Source organism: Macrosteles quadrilineatus, unplaced genomic scaffold (assembly GCF_028750875.1).
Source record: "Macrosteles quadrilineatus isolate MER2022 unplaced genomic scaffold, UCM_ALF_1.0 Scaffold_47__1_contigs__length_942521, whole genome shotgun sequence".
NCBI classification, from domain to species: domain Eukaryota; kingdom Metazoa; phylum Arthropoda; class Insecta; order Hemiptera; family Cicadellidae; genus Macrosteles; species Macrosteles quadrilineatus.
The window spans coordinates 534,018-548,107 of NW_026542640.1; the positions used below are offsets into that span (position 1 = coordinate 534,018).

The 14,090-nt window shown below is 42.1% G+C and overlaps 1 protein-coding gene across 2 annotated transcripts in view; it reads right to left on the reverse strand.

Annotated features, from left to right (window-relative positions):
- Positions 1 to 14,090, reverse strand: part of LOC129005962 (protein Hook homolog 3-like) — a 100,024-nt gene that overhangs the window by 53,020 nt on the left and 32,914 nt on the right. The window lies entirely within an intron of this gene.

Below are 14,090 nucleotides of genomic sequence, written 5' to 3' on the forward strand. Positions count from 1 at the left end.
CTCTACATAACGAACAATCCATATCAACGACCTTGATTTAACGAATTTTTCATGATCCCGGCTAAAATAAGACACCTCAATATAGCGAATTTATCATTGTCAAAACCTCTACATAGCGAATTTAACCTCTACTTAACGAATTGTCTGCGTCTATCCCTCGATACAACGAACCCCCACCACCATTATTGCTTTTGAAAAATTTGTTTCTTCATCAAATGTGATAGAAAGGCGACGTCAACGCTTGCGCTAACATTCGTCTGCTCCGTTTTACACATCCCTCTCTGCAGTCGTCGTTGCATGCGCACTATGTTTACAACTAACTGAGAACTGATTTCATTTACTAAGGACTGATGACGACGCAATGTGTAGTAAGCTGTGATTGGGTGATAAGTAAATATGGTGAATTGTACAATTTTTGGATGAAGAGAAACCTTAACACTTTTGCTACTGCAATAGTACGAAATTTTTCATTCACATGGACCAGCGACGCACATATGCGACGGCCCGTTTCCAGCCACAGACTGCCGTCGCATATATGCGACGGCTAGTCACATTAAAATAGACTGACGACGCATATTTGCGTCGGGGTTCTAATGTTATTAAAATGCTTATATCTTTATAACGGTCTATTTGAAGGCACTGAATTCCCTCCAGTGGTCTACAGAGATGTCTGACGCACAACTGCGTCGCTCATATGATAATTGGAAAAACTGGTCTTTACTTTTCTGCATCACCGTATGTATGTATGCAGTATTTATGATGCATTATCCTCTGTAGCTTTTATATTTGTTCAGTTATAAACTGTTCTTGAATAATCTGTCTTTTTTACTTACTTTTACCTCAAAACACAAACAAAAATATATATGCGACGTTTGGTCTATTTCAAGAAAACTATGATAATTTTCACTATTGTCTTCGCTGTAGACCGGGCGTCGCAAATATGCAACATTACAAAAGGTTATAAAAAATACAAAAAACGAGAATAAGTTATTTACAAACACAATTGTAGCACATTAGAATGTAAATTATCACTGTTTTACAGGTTTTCACCCATGGTCTGTGTGTGCTGTTATCCAAGTGACAGCCGGTCTATGTGTAAGATTCAAATGTATACCTCGGTCTGTGGCAATGACCGCGCGTCGCATATATGCGACGCTCAGTAGCGAACGTGTTAAAAGAAAAAGAATAGAAGATCAAGGCAAAGAAAAAGAATAGCAACATCGTTATCTTAACATTCCTTTTACGAGGGGTTTTATTATCTTTAAGTTGGCTATGATTATACATTTTTATAACGACTTAGCCTATCTAATATTTTTATTATTTTCAATATGATTTGTACTAAGTTCATGATTATTACACTACATTCCTCTATTGTGATTTAAATCAGTACTGTAGCCTACCACCGGCATATCACGAGCAGTAGTAGCTTACAAAACTCTCTACTATTTTGTTTTGTTCTATTTGTGGTTTATTGCTGTACAATACAGTGTTTAACTAGGTTTTAGGTGGGTTAGAGTAAGCAGCAAGCTATGATTTTAAACTTACAGTTTGTAACCTGTACCAAGGTCAATAACTAGAAATGTCATGATTGCGCAATATTAAATATCCCTTCCCTTTAGTACCCCGTATAATCGAGGTTCTACTTTACAATCTAAACACTGTACACTGTAAAGTATTGTAGCCTATGCTACTTTAATTGTGTTTTAATGAGGTCCAATCCCGACCTATATAGACTGATGCTGGTTGTGAACCTCGACTTAGCGAAATTCCTGCAAACCTAACCTCAATATTACGAACCTCGTTTTAACGAAATCCTTGGTATAACGAATATTAAGTTCGGTCCCTTCAGATTCGTTATACCGAGGTTGGACTGTAAATCTAATTTTTTAAGTTAATATTAGTTAGTATGGAAGGATGCTGTACATTATTATCATCAGAACTACTACAACGATTATAAGGTTCATATAACTATGGCAACCTTTGTTGACTACTAGAATCAAATGATAAGATAACAGAATGTGTGGTTTTAAGAAGGTGGGTATTGTATTGTGAGAGGGGTGGATTCTTGGTCCAAGCAGGTCAACCGAAGCTTATGGTGCATACCACTTGCCGCTAACTGGGTAAGCCTATGCCTGTGTCTTTGACTAGGTGCAGGAGATTTTGTCCAATGTTAGTGTCTGGTTCATAACCTGGCTGCTTTAGAAAAAACAGAGCCCTTCTCCTAGCCTCAAGTCCATCGCAATCCAGAGCAATGTGTTTTGCAGTCTCATCAGACTGGTTGCAAAGTCGACACTCCTGATTGTTATTGACAATTGCGTAATGGGCCCAGGAAAAGCATCGCAAACGCTGGGTCGATGTTCCCCTTCTTAGGGTCAGCAAGCTTACTCTGTTTAGGCCTTCTAAAAAGGTCGCCTGTGACCTCTTGAGACTTAGACAGACGAAGAATTAAATTAATTGTTGAACTGATAACTGGTCATGGAAGATTCAGGAAACATCTACAACGGATGGGCTTATATGATGGTGAACCAATCTGTAGGTACTGTGATAGGTCAGAAGAGACAGCTGATCACTTACTCTTTGATTGTAACCAGCTCTCTGACGCTAGATTGATAACTCTTGGAAATATGGCTAGAGGTAGATACCTTCCTGAGGATGAACTAATTGGGAAGCTACAGGCATTCATTGGGCGCCTTAACTTGTAGGTCAACAAGAAAGCAATTGTCTGGGGTGCGCAATAATTCGATTTCGGATGAAGTGCTTAAAGGTCTCGACCTGCCCCGGTTAGATAAGATAAGATAAGATATTGACAATTCCTAGAGTGTGGAGGTGTTTCCTGAAATGGCCGTGTCCAGTGATAAGAGCAAGTACCTGCGTGACCTACCCTCTCCCCAGCTTTGTCAGCCAGCAAGTGAAGAGGGTGCTAGGTTCTGAGAGAAATTTCTTGCCAAGTGATTGTCCAGGATAATTACGCCTATGCTCTAGGTGTTGTCCTCTGGACCATTTGTTGATTGTATGATTGCATGTTTAGCAGCAGCTTTTGCTGATGCCACAGAATGGCTCGGGTCCAAAGAATGGCATGCTTGCACCATTTTTTGCCAGCTTATCTGCACTCTCTTTGCTGCCTATGCCTACATGTCCTGGAACCCAGCCGAGAGTTACAGAGTAGCATGTGTTAAGTCTGCATAGGGTGTTGAAACACTCCCAAAATAGCTTAAAGGTGACTTCATTGGAGTCAAGACTCAAGAGCAGTTTAAGAGCAGCCTGACAATCAGACGAAATCACTATATTCTTGTCTTTGTAGCATCTGGCTAGTCCTAGGTTGGCACAAGCCAAGATACCATAGATATCTTGAAGGTGGGTTCACAGATAAAACCTTTTTGGGTACTGCTGAATTAATTAAATAAAAGCAAATAGAAATACACCTGTAAGTATAATTCAAAATTTTTTAACCCTTTGCGATCGTATTTATCGTTCTCTTTTCCTTCCCTATGGACCGGGAAGGCCACACTTAGTGGCCCTCTCAATTTTGTTGAATAACGCGACATTGTCAGCCCTGAAGGTAGCCCCGCAGCTCGGGCCGGCCATGTGTAAAGCCCACTACGCAATCCCTATTCAGCTCGGCTGGCCAGCCCATTGTGGCCCTCTGTTTGTCTTCATAATATTTAGCATTGTAATTTTGTTTTTGATTCTCTCCGCTTGAGAGGAGCTGCACTCCCTCGACAATCATCGGAACTATCTGGAGAGAACAAAAATCTGTTGTCAAAAACTGCTGTTATGTAAATTTTTTTACTTAAAGTAATATACTTATTTTATCTAAAAAAAATATAAAAAACCATAATGGCGCATTCATGTACGATGTATCTCTACGTTCTGGATAAAGAATTGATTAATTGATTGATTGGTTGTTATATGAGCTTATAACAATATTATCACGTTTTCCTTGTGAGTTATTAGCTTGTGTTATGCAATAGTCCTTTTATAGCCTTTTAATATGTAATTAATTGATATTTATGATTTCAAATGGCCTCAGATAGAGACCTAACATCCGATACTATACGTGATTTATTACAAGTCGACGAAGATGACTATCTTTTGAGTTTTAAGGTGTAGAGGGAAATCAGCATTTTATTTTATTTTAACGGTTTTTATATACAATACTACTTTATATTATTTTGTTTTAAGTACTAATCTTTTAAATTACAGTAATGTTATATATTAGATATAATCTTTCTACTTAACCCTAAACTCATATAAAGCTGGTAATTTGCATAAAACTGTACAATAATCATAATAATTTGTAAAATATATTTTGTTTTGATTTGTAGTTTTTTTTTATATAGGCCTAAATAATTGTAAATTACCCATTTTCATTGCTTTTGAATCAGTTTTAACCATAAAAGACACTTTGTGTTTTATTATATTTAAGAATCTATTCTATATATAATTCAGTTTTAAAAATCTTTGTACATTGTACAACTAAATCTAGAGTTCTACTGGACTGATTTTATTAATTAATGGATCGTTGGAAAGCTTAATTCGTGTAGATTTGCAAATAATTATGAAATTTTGTTTTGCCATGATTTATGGTGAAAAATTAAAGAAACATGTTTTCCATAAGAAATACATTGAAAACAGTGTTTTTCACACTTTTTATTTGTGTGCGACTTTTGGCTGCATTTTTTAAGTATTCCCAAGAAGTGCATGGTATCAATTTGTAGGAAATTTTATTCTCTTTAAGAATATCATCTTCCACTTTGGTCGATTGCCTCACCATTTAAAAGTTTGCAAAAAGCTAAGCAACCTCCGAAATTATATAATGAGAAAATACTGAGTTAGAGATATTTTTGTTAAACTTTGTACAACTAAATCTAGACTTCTACTAGACCGATTTTGTTAAGTAATGGGTCATTGGAAAGCCTAATTTATGAAGATTTGCAAATAATTATGAAAGTATGATTTTATCAAATATTTGTGGTGAAAAAAAAAAAATAATACATTTAAAATGCCTTTTTTCCCAATTTTATATTTCCAACTTTATATTTGTAGCTAACTTTAGGCTGCCTTTATTGAGTATTTTCAAGAAAAACATGATAGTAATTTGTAGGAAATTTCATTCTCTATCAGAATATCACCTTCCACTTTGGTCGATTTCCTCACCATTTAAAATTTATTTGCAAAAACGTTAAGCAACCTCCCTATTTATCATGGTGAGAAAATACTGAATTAAAGATGTTGTTGTTAAACTTCGTAAAATTAAATCTACAGTTCTATTGAACCTATTTGAATAACTAATAGGTCATTGGAAAGCCTAATTTAAGTAGACTAGCAAATATGTAACGGCCTAGCCGTTTATACTCTTGATAATTCATTTTAATCGACTGCTCAGGAAATATGATAATTAAATAAGGAATTGGCAGGGTAGGAGTAACTGCCACATTTGTATATATGGCCTGGTTTGGTGTTAACATCAACTATAACACCTTTGTCAATACATTAGTAAATACATCCAATATGATCATCGTCCAAACCAGTGGTCAGGAACTTAATAAATATTTATTTCAGTAATTATTCGAAGATTATTGAGTCTCCATATGAATATCCCAGCATCGCCAAACTATCTCCAACCTCATCTAAATTATAACATTATTCTAGTAGCAAAAGTTATGAAGCTGGAATATGCGCATATCCGGTGCTAACTCGGGCTTTCTGCTGACGGAGCTAGCCTCCGTTGGGGAGTGTATTTGTCGGGCAAAGAGGTCGAGCCTTGCGCAGGGTGCCGCTCAGCGACTACGCTGAACGCTGATTGGTCCACGAGGCGCATCAGCACTGCCGACAACGAAGGAACAAGGCAGTCCGCGTTGAAATCTTAATTAAAACAGACGCGACTCCGCGCTCCCTTTAACCTAAATTTTATGTCTTTTGTTCTAACTTAAATTTCTAAATTCGTTTGCTCTCAACCATAACTGTATACTTTAGTAAGTCGATTAATCAATAAATCTCATTGTTTCCAAATGCGTGTATAATTTTAATAAGCTCCCAAGTTTCTCGGTCAACGCGAGTTTCGAAGTGGCGATTGTTTTCGGCAACGAGGCTACGGGGGTTTCAAGTGGTGTCAGGCGGTGTGGTGTGTTGCAAGAATACACACTACTAACGATCTCCACAAGACAACAATGGGATTTGGTAAGTGATTGATTTTCTTACGCAATATTATTGAATGTTCATAAAATAATAAATTATTGACAAGTGACAAAATCATAATTAGAAGCTATCTGTGCATGTAACAATAATTTAAATTCATTTTTTTGTAAAGACTCGAATCAAAAACTCTCACTTTTAACAATAAAATTAACTACCAAGAATTTCTGAATTAATTTCTTGAATAGGACAAAGACGGTAGCCATTACTTGGCAAAGTGCTGTGACGTCAGAGCGTCACTTCCCCCTCTATAGCGTAAAGCTGTAAAGCTGCGTGCTGCTCGCTGGTAAAGAAGGTTGTCTTTACAGTTGCAAACAAGATGGCGGCAACTGAGCTCCCGCGTTAACGACTCACGGCGAACTCGAGATACTTTAGGCCTAATGCATTATAGTACCTGATTGAGTTGCAAACAATTAAGTTGAATAATATTTTTAAATAAATTCTTGTGTATAAATAATTGAGTAGTTTATTATTTTTGATTAATTTTGTGAATTACATTATTTTAAAAGAACTTGAAAGAATTATTTAGGAAAACTAACCTTGTGTAAAACACTGCTTTTGTAACACTAGCCTAAGGTTGGAGGGAATATTTTAAGAGTTCACACTGACATGTGGTGGCGTTGCTAACAATGTTGAAGTAGTTGAAATAGTTGTGAAAGGTAACATTAATTGTTAATTACATTAAATTCTTTAGTGACTTTTTCTAAATAAGAAAATAAATTAATAAAACCTTGGATGCAAGTGGACTTTAGTGCACTTACTTGTAGTTGACCTGTAACTTTGAACTTAGTTTTATTTTGGTAAAAATATATATACTTAAGAAATAAAACATTGTTTAGCAATCAGGACAAGCCACAGTGGACCCTTATGATATTCACTGGGTAGTTTTAAGATTAAAATAATGATGGAGATTTAATTGTGTTTTAACGTTTTCTTGGTAACTGGAGCAACAGTAGTCGTGGCGGTGCTTTGGCTCAATAAAGGATTACAATAAAAATTATTTTTTTTATTTTCGCTTTCTGGGGGAAAGTGGACATAGTGTATACAGTCACGCGACGTGGTGGGCTGGTTAATAAATTAGTAGTGGCAAATGGGGAATTCTGCCGGTCATAAAGACTTGTAATTTTTCTTGCTGTTTTTGCGTACTGAATAGCTGACCTGACTGGACACCTGTTTAAAAGTTTTTGGGACTGCCATAAATAAATAAAAGGGAGCGCGAGTCTGACTTAGACATTTTCGAAATTTAATCCAAATAAGATTTCTAGAATCTGCAGTGTGTCCTTACGTCAGTGTTAGTTGATGAGTGTTAGTTTCTCGCTGTGGAACTTAATATCGGCAATCAACATGAACGCGTATCTTTTAAAGAAACCTGAGAATGTGTACGAATTGAAAATTCGTGGCCAGCCAACCGAAGGTACGGCGGAAGATTTGAGGAAGCGCCTCACAAAATGTTTTAAAAACAATGTGGCAATTGACGAGGCGGTAATTGCCGGTTTATCAGTTGAGGATGAACTCAAAAACTGTGAAGAGCGACTGGGTGAGCTCTCTGCTCTAATCGCCGATTATGAGGGAGACTATACGGACCCAGAGGGCCAACGAATACAAGCGAGGGTATGGCACAACTACTTGAGAGTTGGGCGTATACCGGTAGGGGCGACGAATGATGAAGACCTGACAACTAAATATGAGACATTGTCATCAGCCTGCAAAACGCAAACCGAAACGACCAAGGCCACCGTACTCAGGCCTAGCTCAGAAAATCAAACAAAACGCGCTGACCCACCGACGACCGGTATGCAACGCCTAAACCTCGAACCCGTGAGCCAACCTCCTCGGCAGGTTGTTACAGAAACATCTGCGAGTATGGCATCTCATAGTAGATCTGAGCCTGTGTATAAGTGGGGGCTAAGTTTCGACGGAAGAACCCAGAGTGTGGGGGCGTTCTTACAACGCGTAGAAGAATTACGACGAGCAAGAGGCGTCACTCCAAATGAGTTGTTCAATGCCGCGGTAGATCTATTCTCAGGGCCAGCCCTAGTGTGGTACCGTTTCACAATAGGCCGGATAAATTCCTGGGAACAGTTGTGCAAGGATATGGAGGTTGTCTTCCAACCCCCAGACCATGACCTCCGGCTGAACCAGGAGATTTTTAACAGAACCCAAGGGGAAGACGAGTCTATTGACCTCTTCATTGCCGTTATGGAAGGGTTGTATGGTCGTCTGGCGACGCCGACCCCAGAGGGAACGAGACTGAGGCAAATATACCATAACCTTGCACCGTACTTGCGAGATAGATTGGCACTATTTGATGTAAATTCTATAGAAGAATTGCGGCGGTTGGGTAGGAAGGCGGAAGCGGGTCGCTTTCATGCTACCCCGACAACGCGCGGAACTACTCATGGTCTTGACGTGCTGGAACCTGACCTAGCCTACACACCTGGGCGTAACAGACACGTTGACAATGCTGGGCGCGTGGCCCCTAACCGTAAAGTTTTCCAAGCTTCGACTGCTGATGGAGTAACGTGCTATAGATGCCATAAAAAGGGCCACCTGTCAGGAGAGTGCACAAATAGTGGTAGTCGAGAGCGGACACCGACAACACCCTTCAGATGTTGGAGTTGTGGCCTACCAGGACATTTTAGGGCAGACTGCCGGGCGGGTCAACGTCGGCGTTCCCCAAACAGGCCGGCGGGAAACGACAACGGGCCCAGTGGAGTCACCGACGCCAGGCCCCGTCAGTAAGAGAGCCAAATGTCTCTCAGGTGACGCAAACTAACTGCAGACAGCTAAAAAAGAAGGAAGTAAGAGTCGTCCCCGAGGTAAAATCACTAGCTCAAGAACTGGTGGCGATAGGGCAGATAGACTGTTCGGAAGGAAAGGTGTTGATAGACACCGGCGCGCAGGCGTCGCTCATAAAGCGGGGTGCGTCTGTTGCCCCTATAGCCAAGCCGAACGTGATATTGCGAGGTATCTCGGGCCGTATTCTGAAGGTGTACGGTCAGCAGGAAGTCTCTATTCTGCTTAAGCCCGGAACATACGTGGTAAGCAACTTACCGAAGGGCTACTTAGCTGTTCTCGGCTGCGATATTTTAAAAGATGGCTCGGGCCGAATTGACATTAAGAACGGTCTGCTAAAGTTATTCGGGAAAGATATATGGCTAAACCGGTTGACGAAGGGAGAAAGCGTGCCTGATCCACAGCGGAGAGCGAGGGCGCCTGATCACGAGGTGGAAACAGCCCCTAGCTCCAGTGTGATCAGCAACGAACACCGGTTAAAACCAAAATGCGCGGGTAGTCCTTTTGTATATTGCTGTCGCGATGAGACACTCCCGGCGCGTTGTGAAAAACGACTTCAAGTGAAACTCAATAAGAACCAGCCCCAAAACGACGAACTTGAAGGACAAGAGGTAGTAATCGAGCCGAACGAACTCGCGATCCACGGTGTCTATTTGGCACGAACGATAACTAAAGTGGAGAATGGCCGTTGCTGGGTAAAAGCTGTAAACGTTAGCGGAGAGGATCTAACCCTTGGGCGAAATTTGAAGGTAGGACTGCTCGACTATGAATTAGCTGACGTGGGGAAACAGACCAAACGACAAGTCGTGATCTTAGCCGATAGCCATGGTAGGGGATTACAAGAGTTAATCTCCGAGCGACTACCTAGCGATTTCAACGTGAGCGTAGAGTTCATGCCGAACGGGAAACTAAAACATGTAAAGATGGGGCTAGCGGGAAAATTAAAAACTTTGAATGAAAGTGACCTAGTAGTGGTGATTGGGGGGACAAACGACGTTTACAAATATTCTCCATATCCGATGACTCTTCGGCAAGCATTCAGGCTGTTGCCAGTAGAGTGGAAGGCAAAGATCGTAATAATGCCTATCCTCGACCGTCATGACGAACAGCTAGGAAATGAGTTGAAAGATGCAAATATACTCATTGACGCGGTATTAGGAAAACTAATTGCCGAAGGAAGAGGACCAATCAGACGGTTTAAATTTGGCCAGCCGCTGTCAAGAAAATTGTACACGAAACATGGTTTACACCTGAACGAGCAGGGTAAACTCCAGCTGGCTAGTTTCATACAGAAACTAGCACTGGAAGGGTATAGTGTGCCCTGTGTACAAGTCGGTCGGATTGAAAAGGTCAACGAAGGGGAATTTGAAGAGTGTTTAGATAAAAAGCTGACTCATCTCCCCGAGGACGAGAGGGCGCAGGTTAAGTCCACTCTCATGGACTTCAAGAGCACCTTTGCTCATAGTGACGACCAGCCCTTGGGATGTACGTCAGCTGTGAAACACGTCATACGCACCGGGGATGCGGCCCCGATATACAAGAAGGCTTACCGGGTACCGTTCCATCAAAAGCCTGTCTTGGAGAAACTGATTCAAGACCAATTGGATCAGGGTGTAATCGTTCCCAGCCATAGCGATTGGGCTTCCCCTGTAGTAGTGGTGCCGAAAAAGTCACCTGACGGAACTCCTAAGTATCGCTTTTGTGTCGATTACCGAGCTGTCAATGCCATCACTACCCCGGATGTGTACCCCCTCCCCAACATCACAGAAACCTTGGACTCTCTCGGTGGTTGCCAGATGTTTAGTACTCTTGACCTACGAGCAGGATACCACCAGATTCAAATGGACGAAGATAGCAGGGCAAAGACTGCGTTCAATGTACCTGGTGGGCATTATGAGTACCAACGCATGCCATTTGGCTTGAGCACAGCGCCCGCGACCTTCCAACGCCTCATGGACTCCGTTCTTATGGGACTTAAAGGCGAAAAGTGCCTTGTTTACTTAGATGACATCATATTGTTCTCTAAGGACCTACCATCCCATCTGGAGGCATTGAGAGAAGTGTTGCAGAAACTACAAGGGGTCAATCTCAGCGTACAACTGAGTAAATGTAATTTCGTAGTACAAGAGGTAAATTACTTGGGACACGTGATCACTCAGAGGGGAGTAGAGCCTGACCCAGCTAAAGTAATAGCTGTTCGAGACTTCCCTGTTCCGAAAACGGTACGGGATGTGCGCTCCTTTCTAGGCTTAGCAGGGTACTACAGGCGTTTTATAGACGGATTTGCTACCATCGCCATGCCTTTGTTCGCTCTAACAAAGCAGGGATGCGAGTTTAACTGGGACACGGCTTGTCAAGAGGCGTTCGAAAGACTGAAGCAGGCGTTGATCTCTGCACCTGTCCTAGTTTACCCTGACTTCAGCAAACCGTTTATATTAGCTACCGACGCAAGTACTCATTGCTTGGGGGCTGTACTTTCTCAGACGATTGATGGCCAGGAACACCCGGTAGCCTACTGCTCGAGGACGCTATTTCCGGCGGAAAAGAACTATTCCACTACCGAGCTTGAGCTCCTAAGCTTAGTGTGGAGTACAAAGTATTTTCGGTGTTACCTCTTAGGCCGCCCTTTTAAGGTGATCACAGATCACGCTGCCCTGAAATGGATGTTATCCTTAAAGGACCCCAGTAGTAGGTTGACAAGGTGGGCACTGCGGCTGGCGGAGTTCACTTATACTGTAGAACACAAGCCTGGGAAGAAACATTGCAACGCAGATGGTCTCAGTAGAGCCACTTGCGCTGTCGTTCGCAGGGACGAGCTCCCTGTGATTGACTTAGCCACACTCCGAGAGCACCAAGAGAAGGACCCACACTGTCAAGATCTCAAAAGGGCAAAGAACTTTAAAATGAGCCCAGAAAAGGTTTTGTACAGGGTACAGGGTGGGAAGAAATCCCTGGTTGTACCGGTCAGTCTGACCAGTGAGGTAATTCGCCTAAACCATGACCTACCCACGGCCGGTCATTCTGGTCCGTCTAAGACCCTGGGCCGGATAAAAGAAAAGTTCTGGTGGAGAGGAATGGAGAGGGATGTTCTCGAGTACGTCCGGACCTGTAAGAGCTGTAGTCAGCGGACTGACTATGGGAAGGCTAAGGCTCCTCTGGGAGACATCTTCAATGAACCGAAGGTCCCGTTTGAAGTTATCGCGGCAGACCTAGTAGGACCTTTGCCCACCAGTAGCTCTGGGAACGTATATATACTGAGCGTGATGGACCATTTCACACGGTATTGTGAGTTTGTCCCTCTACCTGACCAGACGGCCGAAAGTGTTGCGCGCGCCCTTGTTTTGCGAGTAATCACGAAGTTTGGAGTACCCAAGTCCTTGATTACTGACCAGGGTGCTAACTTTACGTCGGACCTGATCAAGCAGCTCTGTAAATTCTTGCATGTGCGCAAGATACAGACTACTGGGTTCCACCCACAGGCAAATGGTAGGTTGGAGCGAGTGCACGCCACTTTGGCACGCATGCTCAGCCATTTAGTCAATCGACATCAGACGGACTGGGACGACTACCTCCCCTACATAACGATGGCCTACAATTCACAAGGCCATGAAGCGACGGGATTCTCCCCGTATGAGATGGTTTTTGGTAGGAAGATGGAAAGACCATATGAGGCAGACTTGACCATTACCGAAGACACTGACGTGTATAATGATCATGTAGAAACGTTACGGGAGAGACTGCAAGAGACGTTCGAACTAGCGGCAGAAAGGAAAGCCATGGCCCGCAGAAAGAACGAGCGTGCGTATAATAAAAGAGCGAAAGTAGTAAAATACAGCGAAGGACAAATGGTCCTGTTACACGTACCAAGCATAGGGCGCCATCGTGTGAAAAAGTTGTCGAAACTATGGAAGGGACCTTACAAGGTGTTGAAAGTGCTCTCCCCGGTTAACGTTGTCTTGAGGGTCAGGAACCGAGAAGTGACTGTACACGTTAACAGAATAAAACCTTGCCTGAGTCGCGGTCCTAAGCCCACTCAGCTGACGGTTGAACCAGAAGCAGTATCCGAGGAAGAGCAGGATGAGGGTGCGGACGACCCAAATGTGGTGGATAGCCAACCATCCTCTGCTCCGGACGATCAGATCGAACCCCGTCGATTGCGTAGAAGGCCCAATTACCTGCATGACTACGTTGGATAGGTGCGGTGGGATCGGGTATCGGTGGGATCTCAAGGTGGAGGACAAACTTAATTTTTTTGGTGCAAAATTATTTATATTGACTTAAAGAATGTCTGTTATAGGACTATTAGTTTTGCTAAGTCTGGGAGCGGTGAGCTGCTTCCAGCAGGGGATCTTCTTCGAAGGAGGCCAGGAAGCCCTGCTGACTGACAGCCACTGGAGAATTGCACTGCAATATAACCTTACTGAAATTCAAGTACAGGGCAGCAACCTAAGTGCCCTGGTATCAGAGGTAAAACAGTATCTAGATATATTCCATTATCAATTGGTTCGAGAAAATGTAAGTATTCACTCTCCTATAATTCGCCTAGAGGAAGGTTTCAGATATGAATTTGCCACCCTACAACAAGATATTAATGAATATCTTTCGGAAGTGGAGGAGTTAGCAACCCTGCTCCCGAAGAGACGTGCCAAACGCGGATTAGTAGATGCGGGAGGGCATGTGTTAAGATATTTGTTTGGAACAATGGACAGTACAGACTTAGACGCTGTGAATAGTGAATTAAGTTACTTAAATAATCTTTCTGTAAATTTAACCCACAACAGCTTGGAACAATATACTTTGCTTAGTAATGTTCAGGCGGAATTAGTCAATCACACTCGAACACTAAATCTAGTTATTTCTACCATAAAAGAATACCATATGACAATGCATAACACATTGTCTAGGCTTTTCAAAAGGGACCAGATGGTCCAGCATCAGCTTAAGGGCATATTTAGCTATCTAAAGTTAAGTTCTGCTATTTATGAAACTAAAAGTACCGTAACTGAAGCCCTCCGTAAAATCGACCAGTTCCATCAGGCCTTAGAAGAACTGGGAGGTGGGAAAGTAAGTAGTAAGTTAATACCTCCCCCTGAGTTCTT